Source organism: Rhinoderma darwinii, chromosome 3, assembly GCF_050947455.1.
Source record: "Rhinoderma darwinii isolate aRhiDar2 chromosome 3, aRhiDar2.hap1, whole genome shotgun sequence".
Taxonomy (NCBI): domain Eukaryota; kingdom Metazoa; phylum Chordata; class Amphibia; order Anura; family Rhinodermatidae; genus Rhinoderma; species Rhinoderma darwinii.
Window position 1 is genome coordinate 165,575,587 of NC_134689.1, and position 27,923 is coordinate 165,603,509.

A 27,923-nucleotide genomic window follows, 5' to 3' on the forward strand; every position below is an offset into this window, starting at 1 on the left:
ATAACATTTTCCTGCAACAGGTTGAGGAAATGTCTCCCCTTTGCAGTTGAAGCCAAACCATGACATCAATTAATACCCCGGTAATTAAAGTCTCCCATTATCACTACAGTACCCCCCTGTGCAGCCTGCTCCATTTGTTTATATATTTGACCTTCTATCTCTTGGGGGGTCTATAGATTACACCAAAAGTAATTTTTTTCAGTGTTTACCTCTCTTTGTAATTCCACCCACAAGGTTTCAACCTCCTCACAATCTTCGCCCTTTAAAGTCTCTTTCACACTCCCCTTCATATCACTTCTCACATACAGACATACACCACCACCTTTCCTATTTGTCCTGTCTTTCCTAAACAGTGTAAAACCCTGTAGATTTACAGCCCAGTCATGTGAAGAGTCCAGCCATGTTTCAGCAACACCAACTATATCTATATTTTCTTCCAGTATCAAGGCCTCAAGCTCCCCCATTTTGCTTGCTAGACTTCTAGCATTTGTGAACATACACTATAACTTGCCTTTAATTGTTTCACTTTCAGTTTCAGAAATTTGATTATTTGACATTATTTGGGCATTTTTATTTTCATTGCTGTTTCGTAAGCAATGGATCTCCTTATCCTGTTGACTAGTCTTCTCCCCACAGTCTGTTTCTCCCCCCCACCAATATAGTCTGACCCCTCTCTAACCTGACTAGCCTTTTATTTTCTACATTGACCTCCCTCCTCAGCTCTAGTTTAAATACTCCGCCACCCCAGCTAGAATTCTCTCCCCCAGCACAGCGGACCCCCTTCCATTTAGGTGCAAATCATCTGCAGAATACACTTTGTACCCCAAAGAAAAGTCAGCCCAGTGCTCTAGGAACCCAAAGCCTTCTCTACACCAAGATTTCAGCCATGCATTTAACTCCCTGAGCTCCCGCTGTCTTTCCTCTGATGCGCTTGTCACAGGCAGTATTCCTGAGAATACAACCTTGGAGGTCCTTCCCTTCAGCTTGTAGCCTAGTTCTTTAAAGTTATTCTTAAGCCTCCTCCACCTACCGTTTATTCTGTCGTTGGTACCTACATGAACCACAACAGCTGCATCATCACCAGCTCTTCCAAGTAATTTATCCACCCGCTCCACCACATGCCAAACCCTGGCACCAGGGAGACAGCAAACCATTCGGTTGAGGAGGTCTTGGCGACAAATTATTCTATCCGTCTTCCTGATTATAGAATCCCCTACAACTGCCAATTGTCTTGCCTTACCTGCATTACCATCCCGCCGACTACTAGCTGGGCTCTTCTCCCAGCTGTTAGGGAGATCAGTTTCCACTAGGGCTGCCATTTCGTAGACCGACACCCTCGGATTATCACCCAACTTGGCAATTTTGCTTTGAATATCAGAAACAGGATTGGCCTTCCTTTTATTGGACCCCTTTCTACTGTCCCTAACTACATTAACCCAGCTATTTGCCGGATCCTGCTGACCCATGTCTTCACCCTCCAGTTATACCCCACTAAACTGCTTGCTCAGTCAGCAGCATGCTCCGCTCAAGATTGTCTATTGCCCCCAGTGTTTAATTTTGCTCCTCCAGGTCTCTAATGCGAGCTTCCAGATGAACAACATGCTCACATCTGCCACAGAGGTATTCACTCTGGAACTCCGGCTCCGGTCGTGCATACATATGGCAAACTGTGCACTGAAGAAAACCTCCAGTCTTGCTATCCATTATCCCAATTACAAAAAAAACAGTGAACAGCAAAAAAACAGTAAACATTGGCGTCTTCTATCTGCCTGCACACTGTTATTACCCTCTAAAAGAGATCCCCTTTGTAGGACCTTTTTTGCTCAGTTAATGCTATATTGCTTGAAGTTCATAAATCAATAGGTTCTAGCTGCAATGAAAATCAGCTCCCCGTGTACTGACTTGACATGTGATTGTCTTGTGCCAATGCTCCAGTCTGGATGTGTAAATTGTAAAGTATTGGGGAGGAACAGTGCTGCAACCTGAACCTCTGATAGGACAGTAGGTAGATTTCAGACTAGCTCAGACTCCCAATGGAAAATTTTGAAACAACTTCATAATCAATTAAATAATAATGCTGAACAGATAATATGCTCTATATAGTATACGATATGACAATTCTCTTCTTTTCACTTTACATCTTGTCTTTCCTGTTACACTGTAATTATTTTCCCCAGTTGATACATTAATGACTCATTAGAAAATGTTGACAATTTTATCTAATAGAAAAAATATATATATTTATCAATGTCCATTGGCAGAATTAATACATTTGCCCCTATGCATTTGTATCAATCATTATCTCGTTTAATTAGTTCAGATTATTCTTTTACACTGCAAGGGAATAAATAGTTTCAAGTTAAATAATGCTCCAGCTACTTCACTTTTGTAGTCCTAGAAAACTCCATCAGGAAAAGTCAGCATCAGTAGGGGCTGCAAAAAATCTACTAGCAATGTATCAAATAAAAGGCATGCTGCAGTTTTAAAAATCCTCTAATACCCTTAGGCCTTTTGCATACAACCGCATTGGCTTTGCGGTCCGCAAAACCACGGGTCCGTTGCAGTTATCAGGACTCACGGATCCACAAAAATTCACCAGTACTGGTGAATCCGCAAATCCGGATGGTAAAATGACATTTCCCGTGTTTTTGCGGTCCGGATTTGCGCCCCCACACCGATGTATGCAAACCACGGTTGTTTGCATGAGGCCTTAAAATGTAATTCCCTAAATTGCCTGTAGTATTGCATTATAACTTATCCTCTATATAATTTCATGCATTTTAACTTTACTCCAAGGAGCCATCAGCTTCAGTTATCATTATCTATTTGCTCCTGACAAAATGCATTATATCGGGTAAAACCATTTACTGCTACTACTAAAACATATAAGGACACATCCTTTTCTCCAGTATATCAGCTCAACTTACCCCCATTAACTGTATAGGGTGCTATTTATAACTTACTCCAGCTGTCTGTTCTGCCAAGCTACATCGGCTGACTGGGTTGTTTTCCAAAGGTACATTTCCCATTGGGTGCTCCCTCAGCCACATTGCAGACATCAGCTATGTATGATAGCAAAGAAACATCTGTCATAGCTGTCTGTCATTCCCTGCAATAAATGCTGACCAAAAAGATCAACGAATTGGACTATAAAAACATCCATCTTTGTGGATGTCACTAAATAAGTTACAACCTAAGGCCAGATTCACACGAGCGTGTGAGCTTTGCGCGCGCAAAAAACGCTGCGTTTTGTGTGTGCAAAAGGTCCATAACATGTCAGCAGCGTATGATGCGTGGCTGCGTGATATTTGCGCAGCCGCCATCATTATGACACTCTGTATGTATGTTTGTAAACAGAAAAGCACGTGGTGCTTTTCTGTTTTCATTCATACTTTTCACTGCTGTTGCGCGAATCACGCGCGTCGCACAGAAGTGCTTCCGTGTGGTGCGCGTGATTTTCACGCACCCATTGACTTCAATGGGTGCGTGATGCGTGAAAAACGCACAAATATAGGACATGTCGTGAGTTTTATGCAGCGGACACACGCTGCATGAAAATCACGGACTGTCTGAACGGACCATTGACTAACATAGGTCCGTGCGAGGCGCGTGAAAATCACGCGCGTTGCACGGATGTATTATACGTTCGTCTGAATAAGCCCTTAATCAACCCTGTGCTCCCTGGTTACACCCACAAGATCTGTGCCTGCCACTATTTATCAATCCATCGATTTACTTGTCATTGGGAATTTATGAGCACTTTTTTTGTGTTGTGTATTACAAGATTGTAAAGAATTATTCTTAAATGTGTTGTGCAGGATTAGACAAACGAGGCGGCTTACTTCTAGAAACAGCACGACACCTGTCCATGTGTAATGTCTGGCATTGCAGTTATGCTCCATTGAAGTGAATGGGGCTGATTTGCAATATTTCACACAATCCGTTGACAGGGGTGGACTCATTTTTATTTATGTTTTTAAATAAAGCAGCCATCGTTTTATAATCCTGTACAACTCCTTTAAGGGTTGCCCAGCAATTTAGGAGGAATATGTTGCATCAGTGTTTTTACCCTCTTGCAGCACATTGGTCGCTCTTATATTATCTTTTCCTGAGCTCTAGCGAAAGTTCTAACGAAATGGAAGCTTTTCCTAAGCGTCAGCGAAGGAAGGTTATTTTTGGTCCCTGTACCTTTGCAGGTGCATTCAGATTTAGGGAATGTCAGGTGCCCTTCTCCCTTTAAGGAGAAATTGCAGTAGACTGCATCCCGGGTACACTTTTTTTGTGTGATTCACTTTGCACTTTTTATGTGTTTAAAGTGATAGACAACAAAATATTTTCGATAAAAACATACACAAACTCCCCTACCCCCATTCAAAAGTGTATGTGTTGCCTATAGCAATATATCAGAACAATTATTTATAGAACATCTGCACCCAAATCTTAAAAATGGACATATATTGTGTTTGACATTGAAAAGCTATCCTTGCCAGAAGCACAACCCGACATTACCAAGCACCAGAGCAATTTACTCCTATTTAGGGTGTAGGGTGCTATTTTTAACTTATTACTGCTGACTGTGCTGCCAATATACAGTGAAGGAAATAAGTATTTGATCCCTTGCTGATTTTGTAAGTTTGCCCACTGTCAAAAACATGAACAGTCTAGAATTTTTAGGCTAGGTTAATTTTACCAGTGAGAGATAGATTATATAAAAAAAAAAAAAGAAAATCACATTGTCAAAATTATATATATTTATTTGCATTGTGCACAGAGAAATAAGTATTTGATCCCTTTGGCAAACAAGACTTAATACTTGGTGGCAAAACCCTTGTTGGCAAGCACAGCAGTCAGACGTTTTTAGTAGTTGATGATGAGGTTTGCACACATGTTAGATGGAATTTTGGCCCACTCCTCTTTGCAGATCATCTGTAAATCATTAAGATTTCGAGGCTGTCGCTTGGCAACTCGGATCTTCAGCTCCCTCCATAAGTTTTCGATGGGATTAAGGTCTGGAGACTGGCTAGGCCACTCCATGACCTTAATGTGCTTCTTTTTGAGCCACTCCTTTGTTGCCTTGGCTGTATGTTTCGGGTCATTGTCGTGCTGGAAGACCCAGCCACGAGCCATTTTTAATGTCCTGGTCGAGGGAAGGAGGTTGTCACTCAGGATTTGACGGTACATGGCTCCATCCATTCTCCCATTGATGTGGTGAAGTAGTCCTGTGCCCTTAGCAGAGAAACACCCCCAAAACATAATGTTTCCACCTCCATGCTTGACAGTGGGGACGGTGTTCTTTGGGTCATAGGCAGCATTTCTCTTCCTCCAAACACGGCGAGTTGAGTTAATGCCAAAGAGCTCAATTTTAGTCTCATCTGACCACAGCACCTTCTCCCAATCACTCTCAGAATCATCCAGATGTTCATTTGCAAACTTCAGATGGACCTGTACATGTGCCTTTTTGAGCAGGGGGACCTTGCGGGCACTGCAGGATTTTAATCCATTACGGCGTAATGTGTTACCAATGGTTTTCTTGGTGACTGTGGTCCCAGCTGCCTTGAAATCATTAACAAGTTCCCCCCGTGTAGTTTTCAGCTGAGCTCTCACCTTCTTCAGGATCAAGGATACCGCACGAGGTGAGATTTTGCATGGAGCCCCAGATCGATGTCGATTGACAGTCATTTTGTATGTCTTCCATTTTCTTACTATTGCACCAACAGTTATCTCCTTCTCACCCAGCGTCTTACTTATGGTTTTGTAGCCCATTCCAGCCTTGTGCAGGTCTATGATCTTGTCCCTGACATCCTTAGAAAGCTCTTGGGTCTTGCCCATGTTGTAGAGGTTAGAGTCAGACTGGTTAATTGAGTCTGTGGACAGGAGTCTTTTATACAGGTGACCATTTAAGACAGCTGTCTTTAATGCAGGCACCAAGTTGATTTGGAGCGTGTAACTGGTCTGGAGGAGGCTGAACTCTTAATGGTTGGTAGGGGATCAAATACTTATTTCTCTGTGCACAATGCAAATAAATATATATAATTTTGACTATGTGATTTTCATTTTTTTTTTTTATATATATAATCTATCTCTCACTGGTAAAATTAACCTAGCCTAAAAATTCTAGACTGTTCATGACTTTGACAGTGGGCAAACTTACAAAATCAGCAAGGGATCAAATACTTATTTCCTCCACTGTATATCAGCTGATTGTTTTGTTTTTTTATGTCTTTACCATTGGGTGGGAATTTGAGTAATGAATTAGGCCAAGTTCAGACGTCCCGGAATTGCTGTTGTCGCTCCGGACAGTCCGCAGTGGAATTCTGCAGCGGCCGTTTTTTTACATTTGTTTATATACATTTTTAGGAAAGTTAGTTCAGTTGCGGAAAATAACTGTGTGGAAATTAAGCTGTGGTGCGGAATTTTCCCTCCGCCGAATGCTCATTATGTTGCGGTAATGCAGCGGAATTTTACTGCGGATTTCAGCCTTTGCAATGAAAAAACTGAAATCTGTGGTAAGTCCGCTGTGATATCTGCAACGTCTGAATTATTTGTTAAATATGCAAATGTTGCTGCAGATTCGTTGCGTAATTGCCCCAAATCTGCACTAACATTTGCAGCGGAAAAATTCTGCCACGTCTGAAAGTGGCCTTACTGCAACAGTGAGCTTACTAGGTTACTGGATACCATATCTATGGCTTCCACAGAAGTTACAGTTTCCTGGTATTTGTTGGATTCCTTGTGAAAAATGCAAAACTATAATTAGATATACTGGTAATCTAACCTACTTATGTTGCTGCTCTTCTAATGCAGCTTCAGTCTCTCAATTTCTGCTCTGGATATAGGTATTTTTAGAGAATAATCCAATTTTGTTTCCCAGAGAAGGATTCCACGTGGTTGATTTCCCAGAGAGGGATTGAAGAAGCATTGTTATGCATTTATTTGTACATAATGAACGGAATAACAGCAACATGTTACCTTGATGTGTAATACCCACACTAGATCAAACGTCTATTTTTTATATACATTTTTGGGAATTTCTAGCCCTTTATTTACAGACAATCTTTCATGTTTTTAGTCATGCATAAAATATTGGCATTAGCTTAATAAGCCTGGGTCAAAATGTGATATATCAAAATGTGACAGCAACATTCCCACAAATCTTTATGTATTTGCCTCAAGCATCATAAATTAATAATTAGTTTTTAGGGGAGAGATAATCTTAAGATCAATCTTTCAATAACTAAGTCTTTTGACTGCATGGAGGACGCAGAACGTTGTACAATTTCATAAATAATTTCGAATTAACTTTTACACAATAAGTATATAATATATTATTGGTTTACCTAGAAATAAGGAAAGCAATACCTGCTTTTTTATAATTATATGTTCAGTTAATTTAAACAATATGTGGTCTTATAGGTGCATTTTTTAACATGTTTTTACATATTTTATTTTATTATTTTTAGCTATAGGTAATCATTGACTTATGTGATGAATGTGAAGAGTAAATAATTTAGTGTGCATTAGCTGTAATAGAGCTGTTTCCTTTATATTCCATTTACATGGATCTCTTACAAATAGTATACTACAAATTGATCATTCTCTATTGCAAGTTTTGTTATTGGGCAACCCCTATGCCAATGATTCCCAACTGTATTACAGTGGTCAAACCCCTGAGAAACATTCTCCCTCCAAGTGAATGTCTACTCCATTTAATTCCCCCAAAAGAAGTTTAATTCATTTCCATGGGAGTAAGATGCCTCTTTTTCCAGTTAGCTGATTTTTTTCAGGTAGCGGGAAAAAGAAGCATCCTGCTCGATCTTCGGGCGGATTCGGCCAAAACCTCCCATTGAGGTCAATGGGAGGAGGAATCTTCCTGACGACAGCAGGAATAATTCCACGGCAGATTTTGCGGCGGCACCCGCCACCAAAATAAGCTGTGTAAACAGGGCCTAAAAGTGACAGCTATTGCTGCTGTCTTCCAGGCAACCCCTGACCAGGTTCCACACTACCCCAGGGTTCTAGGGGGCCCAGGTTAGGCTTTCCCTGTTAAAAAAAACAAACAAAAATAAACAATATGACAAATTTATTTTGCACCCAAACTCCTAACATTCAGGACTGTAAGCTTTGACTGGGTGAGGAGTAGTGAAAGCATAGGCTTTGAACACCATCCCTGGTCCCATGACAGCTGGGGTATACAGTCTTAGAATAACTCTTTTTGCAAATCCATTGGATAGCTGAATGTCTATATTCTATGCACTATATTCTACTGCATCTAGACCCCCAACAAGTGCCTTGTATCTTTACCACAGCTAATAATGATATCATGCACTGGCGTAGCTATAGGGGTCGCAGCGGTCGCAATTGCGACCGGGCCCCGAAGCCAGGGGGGCCCACGGCCCCCCGCACCACATCAATAAAAAGTTACTATAGTAACTCGGGCCGCGGGCCCCTGTTACTATAGTAACATACTTTACTTACCTTCCTGGTTCCGGATCGCAGCGGAGGTCCTGACGTCAAGCGCTGTGCGCAGTCCATGACGTCACAGCGCTATGCGCCGCGCACAGCATCGAGATGACAGAACTCCCGCCGCGGCCGAAGAGGAAGGTAAGCTTAGCCCTAACTGGCGGCGTCCGACTCCCGGGACCCGCCAATCAGCTGTATTGAAGGGGCCGCAGCACTCGTACGAGAGCTGCTCCCCTTCATTCCTGTCACTTCATTCCGGTCACACTGTGAATCCGTGTCGGCGATTCACAGTGTGGGGGAGTAGTGAAATGAAGGGGAAGCAGCTCTCATACGAGTGCTGCGGCCCCTTCAAAACAGCTGATTTGCGGGTCCCGAGAGACACATCAGCTATTGATGGCCTATCCTGAGGATAGGCCATCAATGTTTAGGGACTGTACAACCCCTAAGCCTATGATGTAGCAGGCTTAGGGGGCCCATGAGACAGGATCACAGATTGTGTGATCCTGTCTGCTGGGCCCTGTATCTAAGCCAATCACATGGTAAGCTTAGATACATGGCCCATGAGTGATCCTGTCTGCTGGGCCCTGTATCTAAGCCAATCACATGGTAGGCTTAGATACATGGCCAATGCGTGATCCTGTCTTCTGGGCCCTATATCTAAGCCAATCACATGGTAGGCTTAGATACATGGCCCATACGTGATCCTGTCTGCTGGGGCCTATATCTAAGCCAATCACATGGTAGGCTTAGATACATGGCCCATGCGTGATCCTGTCTGCTGGGCCCTGTAAATAAGCCAGTCACATGGTAGGCTTAGATACATGGCCCATGCGTGATCCTGTCTGCTGGGCCCTGTATCTAAGCCAATCACATGGTAGGCTTAGATACATGGCCCATGCGTGATCCTGTCTGCTGGGCCCTGTATATAAGCCTACCACACTGTAGGTTTAGATACAGGGCCCCAGCACACAGTAATCTTATACTTTATAAGATTACTGTCTGCTGGACCCTGTATCTAAGCCTACCTTGTGGTAGGCTTAGATACAGGGTCCTACAGACAGTATCACACATGGGCCCTGTATCTAAGCCTAACACACGTGTTACTAATCATTTTTTGTGTGTTTTCTTACAGGTTCGGTCGTTGGACTACGGCGGATTCCAGGACTACTTCGATGACAGCTTTTTTTTTATTATCAATAAAATGGTTAATGAGGGTTGTGTGTTTTTTTTTTTTTATTTCCATAAAATATTTTTTCTATGTCTTTGTGTTTTTTTTTAAACTATATTACTACCGCCTTAGTAATGGCCGCCGGCTGATTGACAGCATCCATTGCTAAGGCGGGGCTTAGTGTTAGCCGATGCAGAGGCTAACACTAACCCCCTTTATTACCCCGGTACCCACCGCCACCAGGGGTGCTGGGAAGAGCCGGGTACGATCCAGTACCTGACCATCTGTAGAGATGGTCGGCCACTGGGGTGGCCGCAGGCTGGTATTATCAGGAGGGGAAAGGCCAAAAACAGTGGCCCTTCCTACCCTGGTGATGCTAGGCTGCTGTTGCTTTATTGTATCTGGCTGGTTATGAAAAATGGGGGGAACCCCACGTCATTTAAAAAAATAAAAAATAATTGGAAAGAACGATGTGGGATCCCCCCCAATTTTCATAACCAGCCAGATACAACACAGCAGCAGCAGGCAGCATTACAAGGGTGGGAAGGGCCACTGTTTTTGGCCTTCCCCAGCCTAATACTACCAGCCTGCAGCCGCCCAGGTGCCTGACCGTCACTGCAGATGGACGGGTACTGGTTCGTACCCGGCTCTTCCCAGCACCCCTGGTGGCGGTGTTTACCGGGGTAATAATGGGGGTTAGTGTAGCCTCTGCACCGGCTAACATTAAGCCTCGCCTTAGTAATGGAGGTTGTCAATCAGCCAGCGGCAATTACTAAGGCGGTGATAATGAAGTTTAAAAAGATACAAGCACATAGAAAAAATATTTTATTGAAATAAAAAAACAATCCTCATTAACCATTTTATTGAGAATAAAAAAAACGCCGTCATTGAAGTCCTCGAATCCGAAGTCCAACAACCGAACCTGTAAAAAAACACAAACACACAAAAATAATCAATAACACATAAAGAAGCTAAATTATTATTCTTACCTTTCCTGGGTCCAGCGCTGGAGACGCAATGTCAGCGAGCTGAGTCCTGTATCTAATCCAATCATGTGTGATACTGTCTGCTGAGCTGTGTATCTAATCCAATCATGTGTGATACTGTCTGCTGGGTCCTGTATCTAATTCTATCATGTGTGGTACTGTCTGCTGAGCCACTGTATCTAATCCTATCATGTGTGATACTGTCTGCTGAGCCACTGTATCTAATCCTATCATGTGTGATACTGTCTGCTGGGCCACTGTATCTAATCCTATCATGTGTGATACTGTCTGCTGGGCCACTGTATCTAATCCTATCATGTGTGATACTGTCTGCTGGGCCACTGTATCTAATCCTATCATGTGTGATACTGCCTTCTGAGCCACTGTATCTAATCCTATCATGTGTGATACTGTCTGCTGAGCCACTGTATCTAATCCTATCCATAGTTTATAGGGTCGTAGTGCTATAGATATGCTATGCTGTCTCATATACACACTTTTTTTTTGGCGGACACATATGTATTGGGGCTATTTCCCTGACATTTTAAGCCCTGAGGGTATGTTCACACGGCAGCGTCTGTTACGGCTGAAATTACGGTGCTGGCGTCTTTCGCTGCGTCCATTACGGACGTAATTGGAGCTGTTTTTCTATGGAGTCCATGGAAAACGGCTCCATTTACGTCTGAAGAAGTGACAGGCACTTCTTTGACGCGGGCGTCTTTTTTACGCACCGCCTTTTGACAGTGGCGCGTAAAAAAAAATGACTGTCGGCACAGAACATCGTAAGACCCATTCAAATGAATGGGCAGATGTTTGCCAACGCTTTTGAGACGCATTTTCGGACGTAATTCAATGCTAAAACACCCGAATTACGTCCGTAAATAGTGTGTGTGAACCCAGCCTTAGTGACGCCCCCGGCTGCTAGTGCTGCATTGTTGGGTCACTTAGGAGACCCAGCGATGCAGCTGAAAGCTGCGGACCATCGGCCATGAGAAGTTTGCGGGGGGGAGGGGGGCCAGTAAGAATTTTTGCATCGGGCCCATGAGCCTTTAGCTACGCCCCTGATATCATGTATCAGGTTTTACATAGGACTGAAGCTAAACAGCTACTAGTACTACAACTATTTCTACTAGTGCTGCTGCTGCTACTACTAAAACTATTACTACTAATTTTGTAAAATCTTACTTATGATGAAATATAAATTATACAAATTTAAAGTCAAATGGAAAATTCAACTCTATTTAGTTTTCTATGCTAAAATATTTGACATGTTGAACTAGAATCCTGCCTGGGCAGTGCAGCAACATGCTCCGTTTGTATTTTATTCTAAAGCTTATTTTTGCTGGATATTGCCATTCGAGAATATGACTTGGTAAGACATTGTACAGCCGGTAACAAACTGTTGGATTAACATGCAGAACATATAGTACACATGTCAGCCTATAATACAACAACAAATCATTTTTGTCAGAGATAAATGTTACCCTTTATCTTATTTGCATGAAGAGTCTACAATGAATTGCAGATACAAAGTCCTGTGGCAGAGAATAGATTAATGGCACCTATTATTTACACGCACTTTGTAAGGTAAAGTTAATATACTTCCTTATAGATAAAAAAGCATGCATTGTAAATTAATGTTACATTGTGTTGATATTAACGTAGAATGATTTATCTGTACTTAACTGTTAAAGGTTTTGCCTTTATGTCAAGTACAGCAGACGTGAAGAGTTGAACCAAACTATTTCAAATATGGGAACTCTTATACCCATTTTTACGAATGTACAAATATATATATTTTTGTTTTCTGCAACACTGTTTGCTGGCAGTGGCATTCCTGTAGTAGTTACAGTGGTAACAGGGACACATACCCACTATGCCTCCTAAAAACAGTGTCGCTGTTCCTTGGCAATCCAACCATATTGATCAATATATAGTAATGTATCTTCCATCAGACACAGGCCCAGATGCAAATGCCTTTGCACCCCTATATTTACTCTACTAATGCAGTTATTATACTAGTGCTATAAATAGGGAGGAGAGAAATCTGTTGATTCATTATTACCCAGATTATCATATTACAGAATTACAGGGTCCCTGTACAAGAGCATTATATGGGCCAACGCCATTTGCTGTCTAATAGCCTAGAGTGAAATAAATTGATTATATAGTTTATTATAAAGCTCTTGCTCTCTAGTAAACGCTTTATTGGTTGATCTCCCAGTAATTTATAGTGGTACTGGGCTCTCTTACCTACTGGGCCCCTATGTAGTTGCACATACCGTACCTAGATTATGTCCAAACCTAGCTGAACCTCCACCTTAAATACACTAGACTAGAAGCTCTGACCTCTGAGTAGTAATTACTAAGTAAAGACCTTTGTAAATTAAACTTCTCTGGAAAGTAAAGGATATAATTACTGATACTTGAGCTTCCTTTAGTACTTATAAAATAAGAACTAAAGTAAAAACATTTGGGCTATTACATATCCAATTTGGATATTTAGAAGTGTGTAAATAGAAACCGTGAGAGACAAAATAACCCTTAGGGCACGTTCAGATGTGGCGGAATTGCTGTTGAATTCCGCTGCGGACAGTCCGCAGTGGAATTCTGCAGCAGCCGATTTTAACATTTGTTTCTATACATTTTTAGGAAACTTAGTTCAGACGTTGCAGAAAATGCCTGTGCGGAAAATCAGGCTGCGGTGCAGAATTTTCCCTCCGCAGCATGCTCACGTTGCGGAGAAGAAGCGGAATTTTACTGCGGATTTCAGCCTTTGCAATGCAAAAACTGAAATCTGTGGCAAGTCCGCTGTGATATCTGCAACGTCTGAATTACCTGTCAAATATGCAAATGTTGGTGCAGTTTCGTTGCGTAATTGCCCCAAATCTGCACCAACATTTGCAGGGGAAAAATTCTGCCACGTGTGAATGTTGCGGAGAAGAAGCAGAATTTTACTGCGGATTTCAGCCTTTGCAATGCAAAAACTGAAATCTGTGGCAAGTCCGCTGTGATATCTGCAACGTCTGAATTACCTGTCAAATATGCAAATGTTGGTGCAGATTCGTTGCGTAATTGCCCCAAATCTGCACCAACATTTGCAGGGGAAAAATTCTGCCACGTTTGAATGTGCCCTTAATATTCCTTTTGTTTCGCTTTTGTAATCCATTCCATGTTTTATGTTTTCACGACTTTGCTTTAGAAAATTCAGTGCATAATTTGATTGACCTGTCATATTATTAATAACAGTGGAAAACAGAAAATGAATCACTTAAATTATCTCACGTAAGTTAAAGAACATAGTCAATTTGCATTGTAATAGCCTACCATGTTCATTCTTGTAGGCCAAATTTAATAAATATGTGTTCTCTGGATAGTAGATAAATGCATTACTTGCAAATAAATGTGAATTAAAATGACTTCGGTTTATATGTGCCAGCGCATCCCTTGGAATATTTATGTCTTGTCCCACCGGTGCAATATTGCAAACAGGATATCAGATTGAAAAAAATGTATGCACAGAACAGTGTCGTGGTGAAAATATTGCATGTTTAGAGGATGAACCAATGTTGTATGTATCAAATTATCATGTACAGTGCGTATAAATTTACAGTTTTATTATAAATGGAATTCACTTTATAATTAGTGGCATTACATAACTATGAAGCCATATAGGTGTATAATAATAAAAAATATACTAAAGATAACAATAACATAATAATAATAATAATAATAATAATAATAATAACTTATTAACCCCTTAGTGACCAGCCTATTTTAGGCCCTAATGACCAAGCAATTTTTTTTGTTTTTCTATAGTCGCATTCAAAGAGCTATAACTTTTTTATTTTTCCGTCAACATAGCTGTATGAGGACTTGTTTTTTTGCGGGATTAGTTGTAATTTTTAATGGCACCATTTTGGGGTGCATATCATTTTTTGATTAAGTTTTATTAACTTTTGTTTTGGGGGGGATAGAAAAAAGCCTGAAATTCCGCCCTTGTTCTATACGTTTTAAATTCACGCTGTTCACTGTGCGACATAAAAAAACATGTTACCTTTATTCTATGGGTCAGTACGATTACGGCGATACCACAGATGTATCTTTTTTTTATGTTTTACGACTTTTGCACAATAAAAACACTTTTGAACTAAAACTATTTGTTTTTGCTTCGTCGCTTTCCAAGAGCTGTAACTTTTTTTATTTTTCCGTCAATGTAGTGATATGAGGGCTTGGTTTTTTGCGGGATGAGACGTAGTTTTGATTGGTATGGTTTTGGGGTACATGGGACTTATTTATTAACTTTTATTATGACTTTTTGGGGGGCAATGGAAAAAATATAATTTTTGCCATTGTTTTATTGCGTTTTATTTACGTCGTTCACTTTGCGGTTTAAATTATGTTAACTTTATTGTTTTGGTCATTACGGTCACGGCGATACCATATATGTGTACTTTTATTTTATTTTTTGCACTTTTACTAAATAAAACCACTTTTTATGGAAAAAATGGTTTTATTTATTTTTTTATTAATCATTTTTATTTAACATTAATTACTTATTTTTTCAGTCCCACTAGTGGACTTCACTATGCGATCTTTAGATCACATATATAATGCTTTGGTATACTTAGTATACCAAAGCATTATCGCCTGTCAGTGTTAGGCCTCATTTACACGAGCGTGTGCGTTTTGCGCAGGCAAAAAAATGCAGCGTTTGGCATGCGCAAAAGGCACTTGACAGCTCCGTGTGTTATCAGTGATGCGCGGCTGCGTGATTTTCGCGCAGCCGCCATCATAGAGATGAGGCTAGTCGACGTCAGTCACTGTCCAGGGTGCTGAAAGAGTTAACTGATCGGCAGTAACTCTTTCAGCACCCTCGACAGTGAATTCCGATCACAATATACACCAACCTGTGAATAAAAAAAAAGACGTTCATACTTACCAAGAACTTACTGCTTCCTCCAGTCCGGTCTCCCGGCCGTTGCCTTGGTGACGCGTCCCTCTCTTGTCATCCGGCCCTACCTGCCTGGATGACGCGGCAGTCCATGTGACCGCTGCAGCCTGTGATTGGCTGCAGCCTGTGCTTGGCCTGTGATTGGCTGCAGCTGTCACTTGGACTGAATTGTCATCCCGGGAGGTCAGACTGGAGGAAGAAGCCGGGAGTTATCGGTAAGTCAGAACTTCTTCTTTTTTTTACACGTTCATGTATATTGTGATCGGAAGTCACTGTCCAGGGTGCTGAACCAGTTTAACTCTCCTGACGTCGCGTACCGGAACAGTTTTACCCAACGCACTCGCGCTGCACAAAATTCACGCATTGTCTGCACTGCCCTATAGAGTAATATAGGTGCGTACGACACGCGTGAAAAGCACGCGCGTCGCACGCGCGTATATTACGCTCGTATAAATGAGGCCTAAAACTCACAGGCAATCTATTAGGCCATGCACGGTTGCATTTTTGGGTCGCCAAGCGCCCGCTCCAACTTGCACGGGACACCCGTGCAGGATTCAGACTAGGCTGCCGTGAAATGTCGTCAGCATAGACTAAGGCCACTTAGTGACCACCGTGAAAAGGCATATTGGTGGTCACTAAGGTGTTATATCCCCCCAGCATTAATTTGCAAATGATAAATTATTAGTGCACCACCCTAATATTCATCCTTGACAGTAAAACATTAAACATTGAAATTGAAACCTATCACTAATATACCAGTATATCATACTTGAACAGTTGTTTTTGTTTTTCTTTGTTGCCTTCACATACATTTAAAGGAAGAAAGGTCCCATTTTAATTAAATAAACATTTTAATACTATAATGGGGATACGCCACAAATAACCATGTTCAAGTACAAAAGTGTGGAATAGACCGGTACATCATATGTTATAGGGGTTGTCCAGTGTTAGAAAAAAAAGAGTCTGCTTTTATTTCTGGAAACAGCACCTCTCTCTTGTCCATGGACGGTGTCTGGTATTGCAGATCAGCTCTATTTCAGTAAATAAAGCTGAACTGCAATACTAACCACAGCACAAGGACAGAGATGCCGCTGGTTCAAAGGGGATGTCCAGGATTAGAGAAAAGGATCTGCTTTTAGCCAGGGGGCTGTTTAAAGATGTCCTAAAATTACTTAGACCCTCCACTGATCATGACATGTCGTAAGTTTATTTAAATGACAAGTACACTTATAGTCATATAGTCATAATTTTCTGAATATTCTTTTTCCATCCCCCCCCCCCCCCCGTTCTTTCTCTTCTTAGTCACTGGTTGATTTATGTCTAGAAAGATGACACATTTTCCACTTAGATCAGCTCCTTTATTCAGATCTATATGTCTCAAATTTACTTTCTCCTTTACAGAATACTCCTTTTTGTAAACGTATTCCAATTGGAGTTTCTTGGGATTTTTGATGCAATTCTTCAACAAACCATAGATTTATAAAAGGCAATATAACGGGAGCAAAAAAAGAATATATACTACACAGACTTTATCTATATAGTCATCTAAATTGTTGGTATTTGTAATGTAAAGCATTTAATTTGCATCCTCAGCAACACAGATACCCTCTCAATGCTGAATAATAGCGCCACCAGCTCGGCATTCCCACAGGGTTTTTCATATGCTTTTACGGAAACCTGTGTCCTTGTGACTATTTTCAGAAGTGACATTTCGAGACACGTAAAACTTATCACATTGAAATAAAGCAAGTGATTTGTCTCCAAGCTGCCATTTGTCCCGCATAGTATTTCATATCTGTATAGCTATTACTGTATGTAAGCCATTTAGTACTGGGGCAATCAGGGAATTAGTGAAAGTAACAGAAAGCATTTCTAATACTTATTTATCACAGCGATGAAAGGAACCGGCATCCATTTTCAGCGACTTTAATATACTGTAAGGTTGGTGACTCAATAGGAGGGTGTTAAAAAAAACACCTTGTAGCTCATCAAATACTTACTTCACTTTTGTTGCTTACAAACCTGGTGTTTAAGATGTAGTTGCCATGGTAAACCATCTGGACTTGAATGAAAAGATTTTAAGTGGTGGTTGTAGAGTGATTCACAGCATGTGGTGTAAACCTTATGCTAAGTTAATTCTTAGATCTGTCTTGTGTGTTGCCTGAACGTTCAAGTTAATCAATATTACATACAACGAATGCATCGGACAACGGAATTAAAGTCGTCATATTGACATTGAAATAGATGTAGCAGAATATTCAGCTTAAAGTTTTATTTTTTTATCTCATTCAAAATAGTTTAGAACTGTGGGGTTTAGAGGCTCCTAAACGAAAATATTAAAAGGGTTTTATGTGCAAATAAAGAGTTCAAGGGGGTTTCTTCTGCTAGATTTTGCTTCACTATTTTATGCTATTTATTGCTGATTGATAGGGGTCCAACCAATGGTCGCCCACCTATCGCTAGAATGGAGCACCTGTGGAGTTACATTTTTCCATGCAGAGCGGAGTTGAGCTGTGCATAGAAAATGCCGAAGATGTCAAAGGTGCCATTCTTGTGATCGGTGAAGGTTCCTGCATTCAAACTCCACCAATCAGCAAGTCATGGCATATTCTAGCGATATTTAACTGAGACAAGTGCAAAACTTATTTCAACACATAGCTTTGATATACCAAGAAATCTTGAAAACAATAAGGGACTGTTTTCCATACATTAGGGCAGATTTACTATTCAAAATGCGCCAGAATTCTGGCTCGACATGCTTGACAAGGGGTGTGGCTTAGCAGTAAAAGGGTGTGCAAACATTTTGCCAAAATTTTGGAGCAAAAAACTGGGGTGAACTGTGACAACTAATCGGTAAAGGGAAAAGTGTCTAGCTAGATCAGCCAAATTTAATACACAGCATGCACCCCTTTAACAAATTTGGCACATTTCTTGACTGCCTCCTCTAAGTTTACAGTGTATAGAACATAGATAATTTTAGTAAATCTGCCCCATTGAATATTAAACCTCCTACAACCCCTTGATGCCACACGATGTAAATGTACTATGCTGGAAACCAGTACTTAGCGTCCAGTATCGTACATATATGAAGCTGTGATCAGGGGCAGGCTTCTGTGATTTAGAGCTGCCATCACGCAGCAACGGCTAGGATAAGACAAAACTCCTATACTAACCATTAAGCCCTTGTGATGTCACAATCAAAAGAGATCGCAGCACCACATCGATTGTCAGCCCCGGTGATTGGTGTGCCTGATGGTTTTAAGGGACAGCCCTGGGCCAAAAAGTTATTCTAGGCAAGAAGAAAAGTCATTTGTAAATGCAGGGGTTAATGTAGTTGATTGAATTTTTGTGTAACATGCTGCGATTATATGGACATAATATATGAAATAGATGATTCATGTTGTAGCTTTGCATTATTGTAACATTGGAATGTTTATTTCTAATGACAGCTACTTATGTGATGCTGTTTCTGCTTTAAGGAAATGTCATGTTTCTTTCTGCAAGCCTTATGAACTTTATGGGCACACAGAATAAGGCCGCATGTGAAGATTGTCTCCATTGTCATTCTTGTGGGTGCATTACAAAACATCTGACACTTCTGCTAGTTGGTCTGTCAAACTGTCAAAAAGAAAAATGAGAAAACAAAGCAATATCTAAACAGATATAGAGTATATATATAGTTGACGTATGTTTCAATTTCATTTTAAGTGTGTTGCTCACAAACATCTCTTATATTGGAACCAAAAGTCTATTTCCAAAAGTTTTGAAAATGATATAATAATAAAATATATATTAATATATAGTAATATATATTATAATTTTCAGGAAACTAAAGTTATATTAACCCCTTCCCGCCGTAGCCGTTTTTCAGATTTTCATTTTAGTTTTTTCCTCCCCACCTTCCAAAAGCCATAACTTTTTTATTTTTCTGTCGATATAGTACTATGAGGGCTTGATTTTTGCAGGACGAGTTGTAGGTTTTCGGAGCACCATTTATTGTGCCATATAATGAACTAGGAAACGGGATTTGTGGGGTAGAAAATGAAAAAAACTGTATATTCCTCCATTGTTTTTTACGCGTCGTTTTTACAGAATTCACTGTGCAATTAAAACAACATGTTAACTTCATTAGGCCCCCAGGCAGCTATAGCAACCATCCCCACCCTGCGATTGCGTTGCGGGGGGCGCGATGAGCTGTTAGAGGGGGTCACTCCCTCTTTCTAATGATTTAAATACAGCGGTCGCTATTGACCTCAGCATTTAACGAGTTAAATGAGCGGGATCGCACTCGACCGTGAAACCGCTCGTTACTCTGAAGTGTCGGCTGCAACATACACTCCGTGAGCCCGTTCCATACTTCCCCTACCCGACTTTGGCTTATGGATACGTCAAATGTCGGGAAGGGATTAAAGGCCTATTTATTGTAGGATTAGTTGAAGAAGATGTTTGAGTGTCAACATTACAGGAAAGAACATTACATTTGTGGACAAATCCATGGGAAATGCACTATTTGTACTGTTATACTCACAATCAACTTTCACCTGCAGTAACATTTTAGTTACAATTTGAAGCAAGTACTGTAGATGCAAAGCAAGCTTTCTTTTGAAACCACATTGGTGTTTTACATATAAACTATATACACCATGTTGAAGAACACCAAGCACAGCAGAATAGTTGTTCACACTGGTGTACCACTTATCGATACACCAGTCTTTATAAATGTTTTAACAGTTCATTTATGCCACAAAAATAGCATAGATGCTCTGATAAATCTTTCCCTTAATTCACTCCAGGAATCTTGATGCTATTTACAGTAAGGCCACGTTCAGACGTGGCGGAATTGCTGTGGAGAGTTCGCAGTGGAATTCTGCAGCAGACGTTTTTTACATTTGTTTCTATAGATATTTGGGAAAATGAGTTCAGACGTTTTGGAAAATAACTGCGGAAATTAGGCTGCGGTGCAAAATTTTCCCTCTGCTGCATGCACATTATGTTGCGGAGAAGCAGCGGAATTTCACTGCAGATTTCAGCCTTTGCAATGCAAAACCTGAAATCTGTGGCAAGTCCGCTGTGATATCTGCAACGTCTGAATTACCTGTCAAATATGCAAACGTTGGTGCAGATTCGTTGCGTGATTGCCCCAAATCTGCTCCAACATTTTCAGCTGAAAAATTCTGCCACGTCTGAACATGGCCTAATAATAATCAGAAAACCTTAGACTCTCAGAATACATATACCAAATAAGTATTTGTCAGACTAGCTAAAAAAATTTAACTAACTCTTTATTCCACAATATAAAATATTACACAGGATATATTATACGCCTAAATTCTGTATAAAATCGGTAAACGTGACTCCTCAATCTGTTCTAAATGTGGAAAACAAGATGTGGGTCTAGTTCACCTCTTGTGATGCTGTCCAAGACTGTTCTGTTTTTGGAAAAAAGTTATAGAACATATTGACTAGATTTACGATCGTCTGCCTCCTGTGCAATTGTCCGTTAACAATTGTGTGTTGGGCCTGTGGGAATCTTCCCCGGGTACATGGCAGACTACTATGTTTATCAACTCTTTATTATATATCGCAAAATACTGCATTGCCAAAAATTGGTTGGCCAAAAATTCTCTAAAAGTGGCAATATGGAAGAAATTAGTTGATGAGATGATTTCCTTTGAAACATGTGGCTTCAGAATGAATCTTGGTAGGGAAATAATGTATCTGTATGAGTGTAGGGAAAACTAAAATGTTAACTTTCTCCTTTTCTTTTTCTTTTTTCTCCTTTCCCTTCTCTCTCTATTTTACATCTAGTCATCCTCCTTGGGGTGGGTTTGGGGGTTAGAGGATATATAACTAGAATTTTATATGTTATTGTTTCCTCTACAGAAAATGTCTTAAAATCAGTCTGGTATTAGCGATTTTGCTCATATATATATTATATTATGTATCTTTTCTATTTTCCTGCGCTTATTGCAGACATTGTCTAAAACATATTGTATAATGCAGATTTCTCTTGTATTCAAAAGAGAGAAGTGAATTAACCTTATTTCCTATGGGAACAAAGGATGGGGCATGTTGAAGACCAATATGACCGATCCTTCTTTAGCACAACATCTGCCATAGACTTCAAATAGTCGTCCAGGCCTGGCGAAATTGGTTTGTTCAGCAAACTGTCATTTGATAAGCACCTTTAGCATGTGTTACCATTAGCCTTATAAACAAGAGGAAACAAATAACTGAGAATGACTGTACTACTTGAATGAAAACAAGTGAAATATGACTTCCATCACACCTTTCAAATATTAGATCTAAAGAAAATTTTTTCCTTTCTTTTATTGTAATACCTGGTGGAGCTTTTATCTTTTCCAGTAGTAATGGATCACATCTGACAGGGGTGTCTATAAGTACAGTAAATTAGTTACTGCAGAAATGCATTGCAATTTTGAATGGTGTCATATCTCAAAGAAGCAATTTGTAAAACAAGATGCATATACTTTTGTCTAACACTATACAAGCTCATTCTCCCATGTCCCCTGTTTCACATGGATAATGGATGGCGTAGGCCATATGTTTGTTGCTGACTGGAGTGAAAAAAATACCAATTCAATAATGCATGAGCGTAATAATAATTTGAAAAGCTGAACAGGTGTACCTCAGACATCCTATATGGTAATCAAAGTCTATGGCTATTGTGAAACGTATTCTACTCAATGCTACATAAGTACAATAATAACACTTATAATGAGGTTACATAGCGGCATAGCAATGACAATACTATTTATATAGGTAACTAAAATAGAAAACACCAAGTGATTAGAATTAAATAAAGTTAATTGATACCTACATTTCGATGTATATGTCATAACCAATATAGACCTTATACATGATGATAGAGGCCATGCTAAAAGTAATTTTTATACATAACTGCATAGAATGCTGACTAATCATCAAATAACATTATTGAGAAAGATGAAAATGTAAGACTTTGGTGTAAAGTTACTGATAGAGTCCCAAGTCTGGATCGGTATTCTATTATTTCTATGCGTATGATATTAACATATTCAAAATGATAATGGATCCAACATTTGACAATCTTGAAGAAGAAAATATAGAAAAAATATAGAAAACTTTTACTGCTGAAAGACTGCGTGCTGTAAATGTATAGTGGCCGGTCTTTGTCCTTAAAAAAAACCACAATTTCATATTTACTGCATGGGTTTAAGTCAGTTGCCTGAGCAATTGGGCAGCTCAATGTCAGGTGCCCAGCTGTCAGAGACTTCCAGGGGCCCAGGAGAGAAGACATTTTCTTTTCTTCTGTCTTCTCTGATTCCTTATTTTTTCAAACTATGAGTCTAATTATTCTACAAAATCACGTTAATAGTCCTACAAATAGAAAAGTTATAACCATTAAACTAACATATACTAAATATGGCTGAACTGTGTCTGGTTATAAAAGCCCAAAATAACCCAGACCTGAACCGGTTGAGGTCCATGACTACAGTAACTTATTTTAGAAGATATCATAAAACACATTTTTATATTTCTAGTCGAGTATGTTTTAGAAAATATCCATTGACACCATTTTTTCGTATTCAAAATGTTCAAAATGTATTTGTAATGATTATGAATATGATCGTGTGAAGTAACTTTCTGTGACTGACAACTGGTTTATTCCTGATGTCACCATATATCTCAGAAACAGAGCCAAGCATCAATGCATTAATAATAAGTAAATGATTAAGTTCATTTGTAAAGATCCGTATCTTCAAAAACCCTCAAGATGTTTACTGATTACAGTATTAGAGCTAATAGTTGACTAGTTGAAGACACCCCATAAGTGATAAAGTATTATACAATTTTGGCTTTTCACTGGGAGACTTTAATTAGTATAGTTGTACTGTATGTTCCTTTTTTATTATTTTCTAACAAACCTAAATAATCCTCCCCTTGTTTATCGCTATAATGTTTATTTCACAACACTGTTGTAAAGGAGCAGCTGTGGATAATTGCTAATGTTATGTGTCGAACACTGACTATTATGTGGTGGGCGGCTCTAATGATAATACAAAATGTCTGGACCTCTGGTGCTTTAATACTTATGGGGTGTCTTGAACTTTTAGATGTAGTGCTAGTGTAGACATCATATGAGGGGTTTTTAAGAAACGTATCTTTTTAACACAAAATATAGTTCACGACAGTTCATTTCAACAACTTCTAGCTCATACTAGGGACTTCGACTCTACAATACATTTGACACTGTTTTTGATCTGTGTTGTGTTTAATTCCAATGTTCTACTTTATGTAGATAAGTGGTTCTTTTCTATATGAAATGCTAAGACTGGATTCAAACACAGTGTTTCAGTCAAACCTTTGTGGCATTTTGACTGTTTTTTTTTTTCACTCATATTTTGGTTGATATAAATGCAGCAGCCAGATGTTTGATACTGGTCAATAATAAAATTAAGTTTTCTACCCATGTTGCATTTTTATTTGTAATGCAAGGTTTTTGACCAAAGTGATGGTTTCCTAAAACTCTGTGGCATATTTGCATTATTTTACATTTTCTGCCTATAAACTGCAGTTTTAACTGGCGTTTTTTTCCCCAAACATATTTTGGTTGATAAAAATGCAGCAGCCAGATGTTTGCTATTAGTCAATAAAATCAAATTACGCTTTCTACACACAATGTGTTTTTGTTTTTGGCTCCAATGGGGTTTTTTTCAAAACTGTGTGGCATTTCTTAGGGCATTTTCTACCAATGCACTGCAATTTTAACAAAAGTTACACCTAAAACTACCTGTTGCAATTTTTGGAATTTTTTTAAATGGTGTTTTTGGTACCTGTGTAAAAGGAGGCTTAAAACATCCGGAATATAATGTATACAGTATAGGCTAGTGAATTATCTTGTTGGAATACGAAAGTCTAAATAATTATGGTAATAGTTTGAATAACAGAGAAGGTTACATTTAATGAGTTGCTATAGACTTAGGTTCACAGAAATATAGAGTCAGGAGGAAAGTATAGATGAACTAACTATAAATTGCAAATGTGCAATACCCAAGGGTTATTAGGAGGATGGTGTCTATAGCTTGAAGGCACTCAGAACGTACACCACGAGTTACATTATATATCTCAGTCTCAGAGGCAACCTTTTGACTTTTAATGTGTTAAATACACTGTGGCAAGAAATTTTAACTTTACCAAAGGCATTTCTATGGCTGTTATGCCATATCATGCTACAGAAAGTTATCAGTCAATTTAAACTTTGCTACATCTGTATACAAGTAATTCTCTATGAGTTTTCGAATATTACTGACTTTTTTTTAATTTCCACATTTGCAAGACTATCATGGTTGACAATTTTGGGTCCATGACTCTTATCGACAAGTTGCCCAGTTTGCTTACAATCGACCGCTGAGAACTCATGTACAGTCTTAGCCTCAATCTATACATTTTTCCAGGTCTCTTTTTATTTTATTGTTTTGATTGATTCCATTATGACATAGGTCTCTAATAACATGGAAGCTTTATTATACCACTGCACCTTGCTAAACTGCAGATAAATTAAACTTTGAATTTAGAGTAGTTGTTGTTCTTGAGTTTACTACAATATGTTATTTCACCATTATATTGTATAGTATAATATTGTATTGTGTATTATTATCATTATTACCTCTCCTTTTTACGGAAGAAAAAAAAACAATCTACACATTCTACTACCTTAATATATGTAATTGTATATCGCAAGTTTTCATGTACCTTTTTTGTTACAGATATATCGACATAGAGACAGACCAGATAAATACATCCAAAACTTGGTGAGTGCATCTATTTTTGAATTATTCTACCAATGTATTCTATTTATTCTCATTGCAGTCATTTATTTACAAAATTCTAAAATATATGCTAATTGGAGACATTTTTCTACCCCAATTATTGCTTTTTATGTGTGAAAGAAAATAGATGCTTTGGATTTTATTTATCTCTCTAATTCTCTTCAATAATTCAAACAGCTTGTCCCTGGAACCAGTACATACTGGGGAAATATTAATGAAGAGCACAGTTGTGTGCTCTGTTTACTTTATAATATGTATTAATTCAATAAAAAAATGTAGTTCTATAAACAAAAATATGACTAAATAATCTAATTTGCAAGTAATACAATATGGCAGAATCCTAAGCGTTGTCCTGTAATGTTATGTAATCGCTTACATTAAAGGGGTATTCCCACCAGAAAAGATAGCAAGTGACTGGGATCTGTACTCATCTGGAAAAAACTGTAAAGGAGCTGCAGCACTTAACTAGCGTCACAGTCCCTTATTTATGAGGGTTAGTGGAGGTCCCAGTATTCCAATCTCACAATCCCACGATCCACACAATCAAAAAGCGATGGCTCATACTCTTGATAGGCTATCAGCTCTTGTGGGAATACACCTTCAATATACAGGACTATCATCCTCTTTATTTGAAGAATATATTTTGTACTCTAATATAGCACTTACCACAACAATTACAATGCAGTCTGTGTGGGAAATTTTGATTACCTAAACTTTCTATGATTGAAAAGAGTTGGGTTTGTACATAATGGTATACATAGATAGTATAGAACATGTAGAATAGCACTGCAATATTTAGGAAAAGGTAAGTGTGTTGTATATTGTCCATTAAATTAAACCTGAACCATTTTGCAAACCTTTTTTGCCATTTTCATAACAATTTAATTTCACCTGAGAGTAAGTATGATCTTTATGGCAGGTGGTCATTTAAATAAAATATACAATAAATGTTTTCGCCATATTTATGCTATTGGAAGTTTTCAATGCTTGCAATTGCTTAATGTTGGGGGGATAAGCAGCAGATGAGAGGAAGAAATAGCCAAACACCCTTCTTCAAAACAAAGTATTCCCTTCGCTGTCTAGTTACTGAGGCTTGTCAGGTGCATGTATGTATAAAAGGAAAAAAAAAACATACCATTTGCCTCTATGATAAAAGAGTTTTCTCTTTAAAAAAAACAAACCTTTCCATATGTCCTATTAGGACATATGAACACCATAAATGGGTCCCCTAGAGTTAAACTGGTAACAACAGTGGATTTCTGAAGCCAGACTCACAGCGATGAGCTGATTTCCAGGCCAGCTTAAATTTAAAGTTTGATTCTTAAAAGGGTTTTCCAGTGATGTTAAATTGATGGCTTATGCGCAGATAGGCCATCAATTACTGATCGGTGGAGGTCCGACTCTCGGCAGCCCCGCCGATCAGCTATTTGTAGCCGGTTCCCATTCATCGCGCACACAGCTCCGCACTGCAAGTGAATGTATAAAGCTGTAATACTGTTCACAGCCGCTACGAATGTGACAGCGTTGTGTAGTACGGAGCTGTGTAAGCAATGAATGGGAAGCAGCGGCCCCTTCAATATTTGTTAGTGTGGACTCTATATTTTCATAAAAAAACTTTCATTTTGACACTCCAAATGATCTACCGTAAATCTACACCATAAATTGCCTGGCTTTGCCGACTTGCTCTTTGTTACCAAGTTTTAATCTGTTTCAACAAACAGAAGTTACTAGCTTTCTAACACACTATATAAACTAAGGAGTAATAACTGTATTAAACAGTAAATCTATATGCAATACAAGATGATCACAGTGGTATTTTTCATGGTGTTATCATGCTTGACCAGTAATATGGCAGAGTCCCAGCTGGAACCACACAGCCTGACTGCAAAAGCAAAATTCAAGCCAGGATTAAAAAAATGCATGCCCGCTCTTCATGCTGCAGGAGGCGATGCCAAGCGTGCAGTTCTAGATCTTTAGTTCAATACCCAAACATTTACAATTATTTTGGCTGCTGGCAGTGATTTTAATATAAAAGCTGTGTTGCTGTTTTGAAAGTAACATTTCTAAACTGAGACTTTTTACTGAGAATATCTTAGTAGGTACAAAATAACTAACCAAATACAAATTTAAAAAATGAATCATGGACATTACTTGTGTTAATATTATTAATATTTTTATCAGGGTCATATTACCTAGAGATATAAGACACAGACTTCTGCTAAAGTGGGACATAACAGGAGCATCACTAAGGGTGAAGGGGACTGGCGGGGCATGTGCCCTCGGTGCCAGGTTAGGGGGTGCCAACAAGCCACAATAACTAGTATTTAAATACAGAGCTAGGGCAGTGAACACCATCTTTTCCCCAGGGGAAGGATACTTTATTACTATTAAATAATCAGTTTAGCTATATGTCATGTAATTCTAGACTTAAATATAATACCAGTCCCAAACCTGTTTGCCCATATATCTGAATATGAGCACAGAAACAGCATACAATAAAAATTGTAAGTAGAAACACTATT

At 39.2% G+C, this 27,923-nt stretch overlaps 1 protein-coding gene across 2 annotated transcripts in view; it reads left to right on the top strand.

The window, feature by feature from the left end:
- SYT1 (synaptotagmin 1) overlaps window positions 1–27,923 on the top strand; it is a 514,105-nt gene that overhangs the window by 150,565 nt on the left and 335,617 nt on the right. For both annotated transcript variants that reach the window (XM_075857001.1, XM_075857002.1), the window contains exon 4: window positions 25,339–25,383. The gene's annotated coding sequence lies outside the window, so the exon portion shown is untranslated. The remainder of the gene's footprint in view (window positions 1–25,338; window positions 25,384–27,923) is intronic.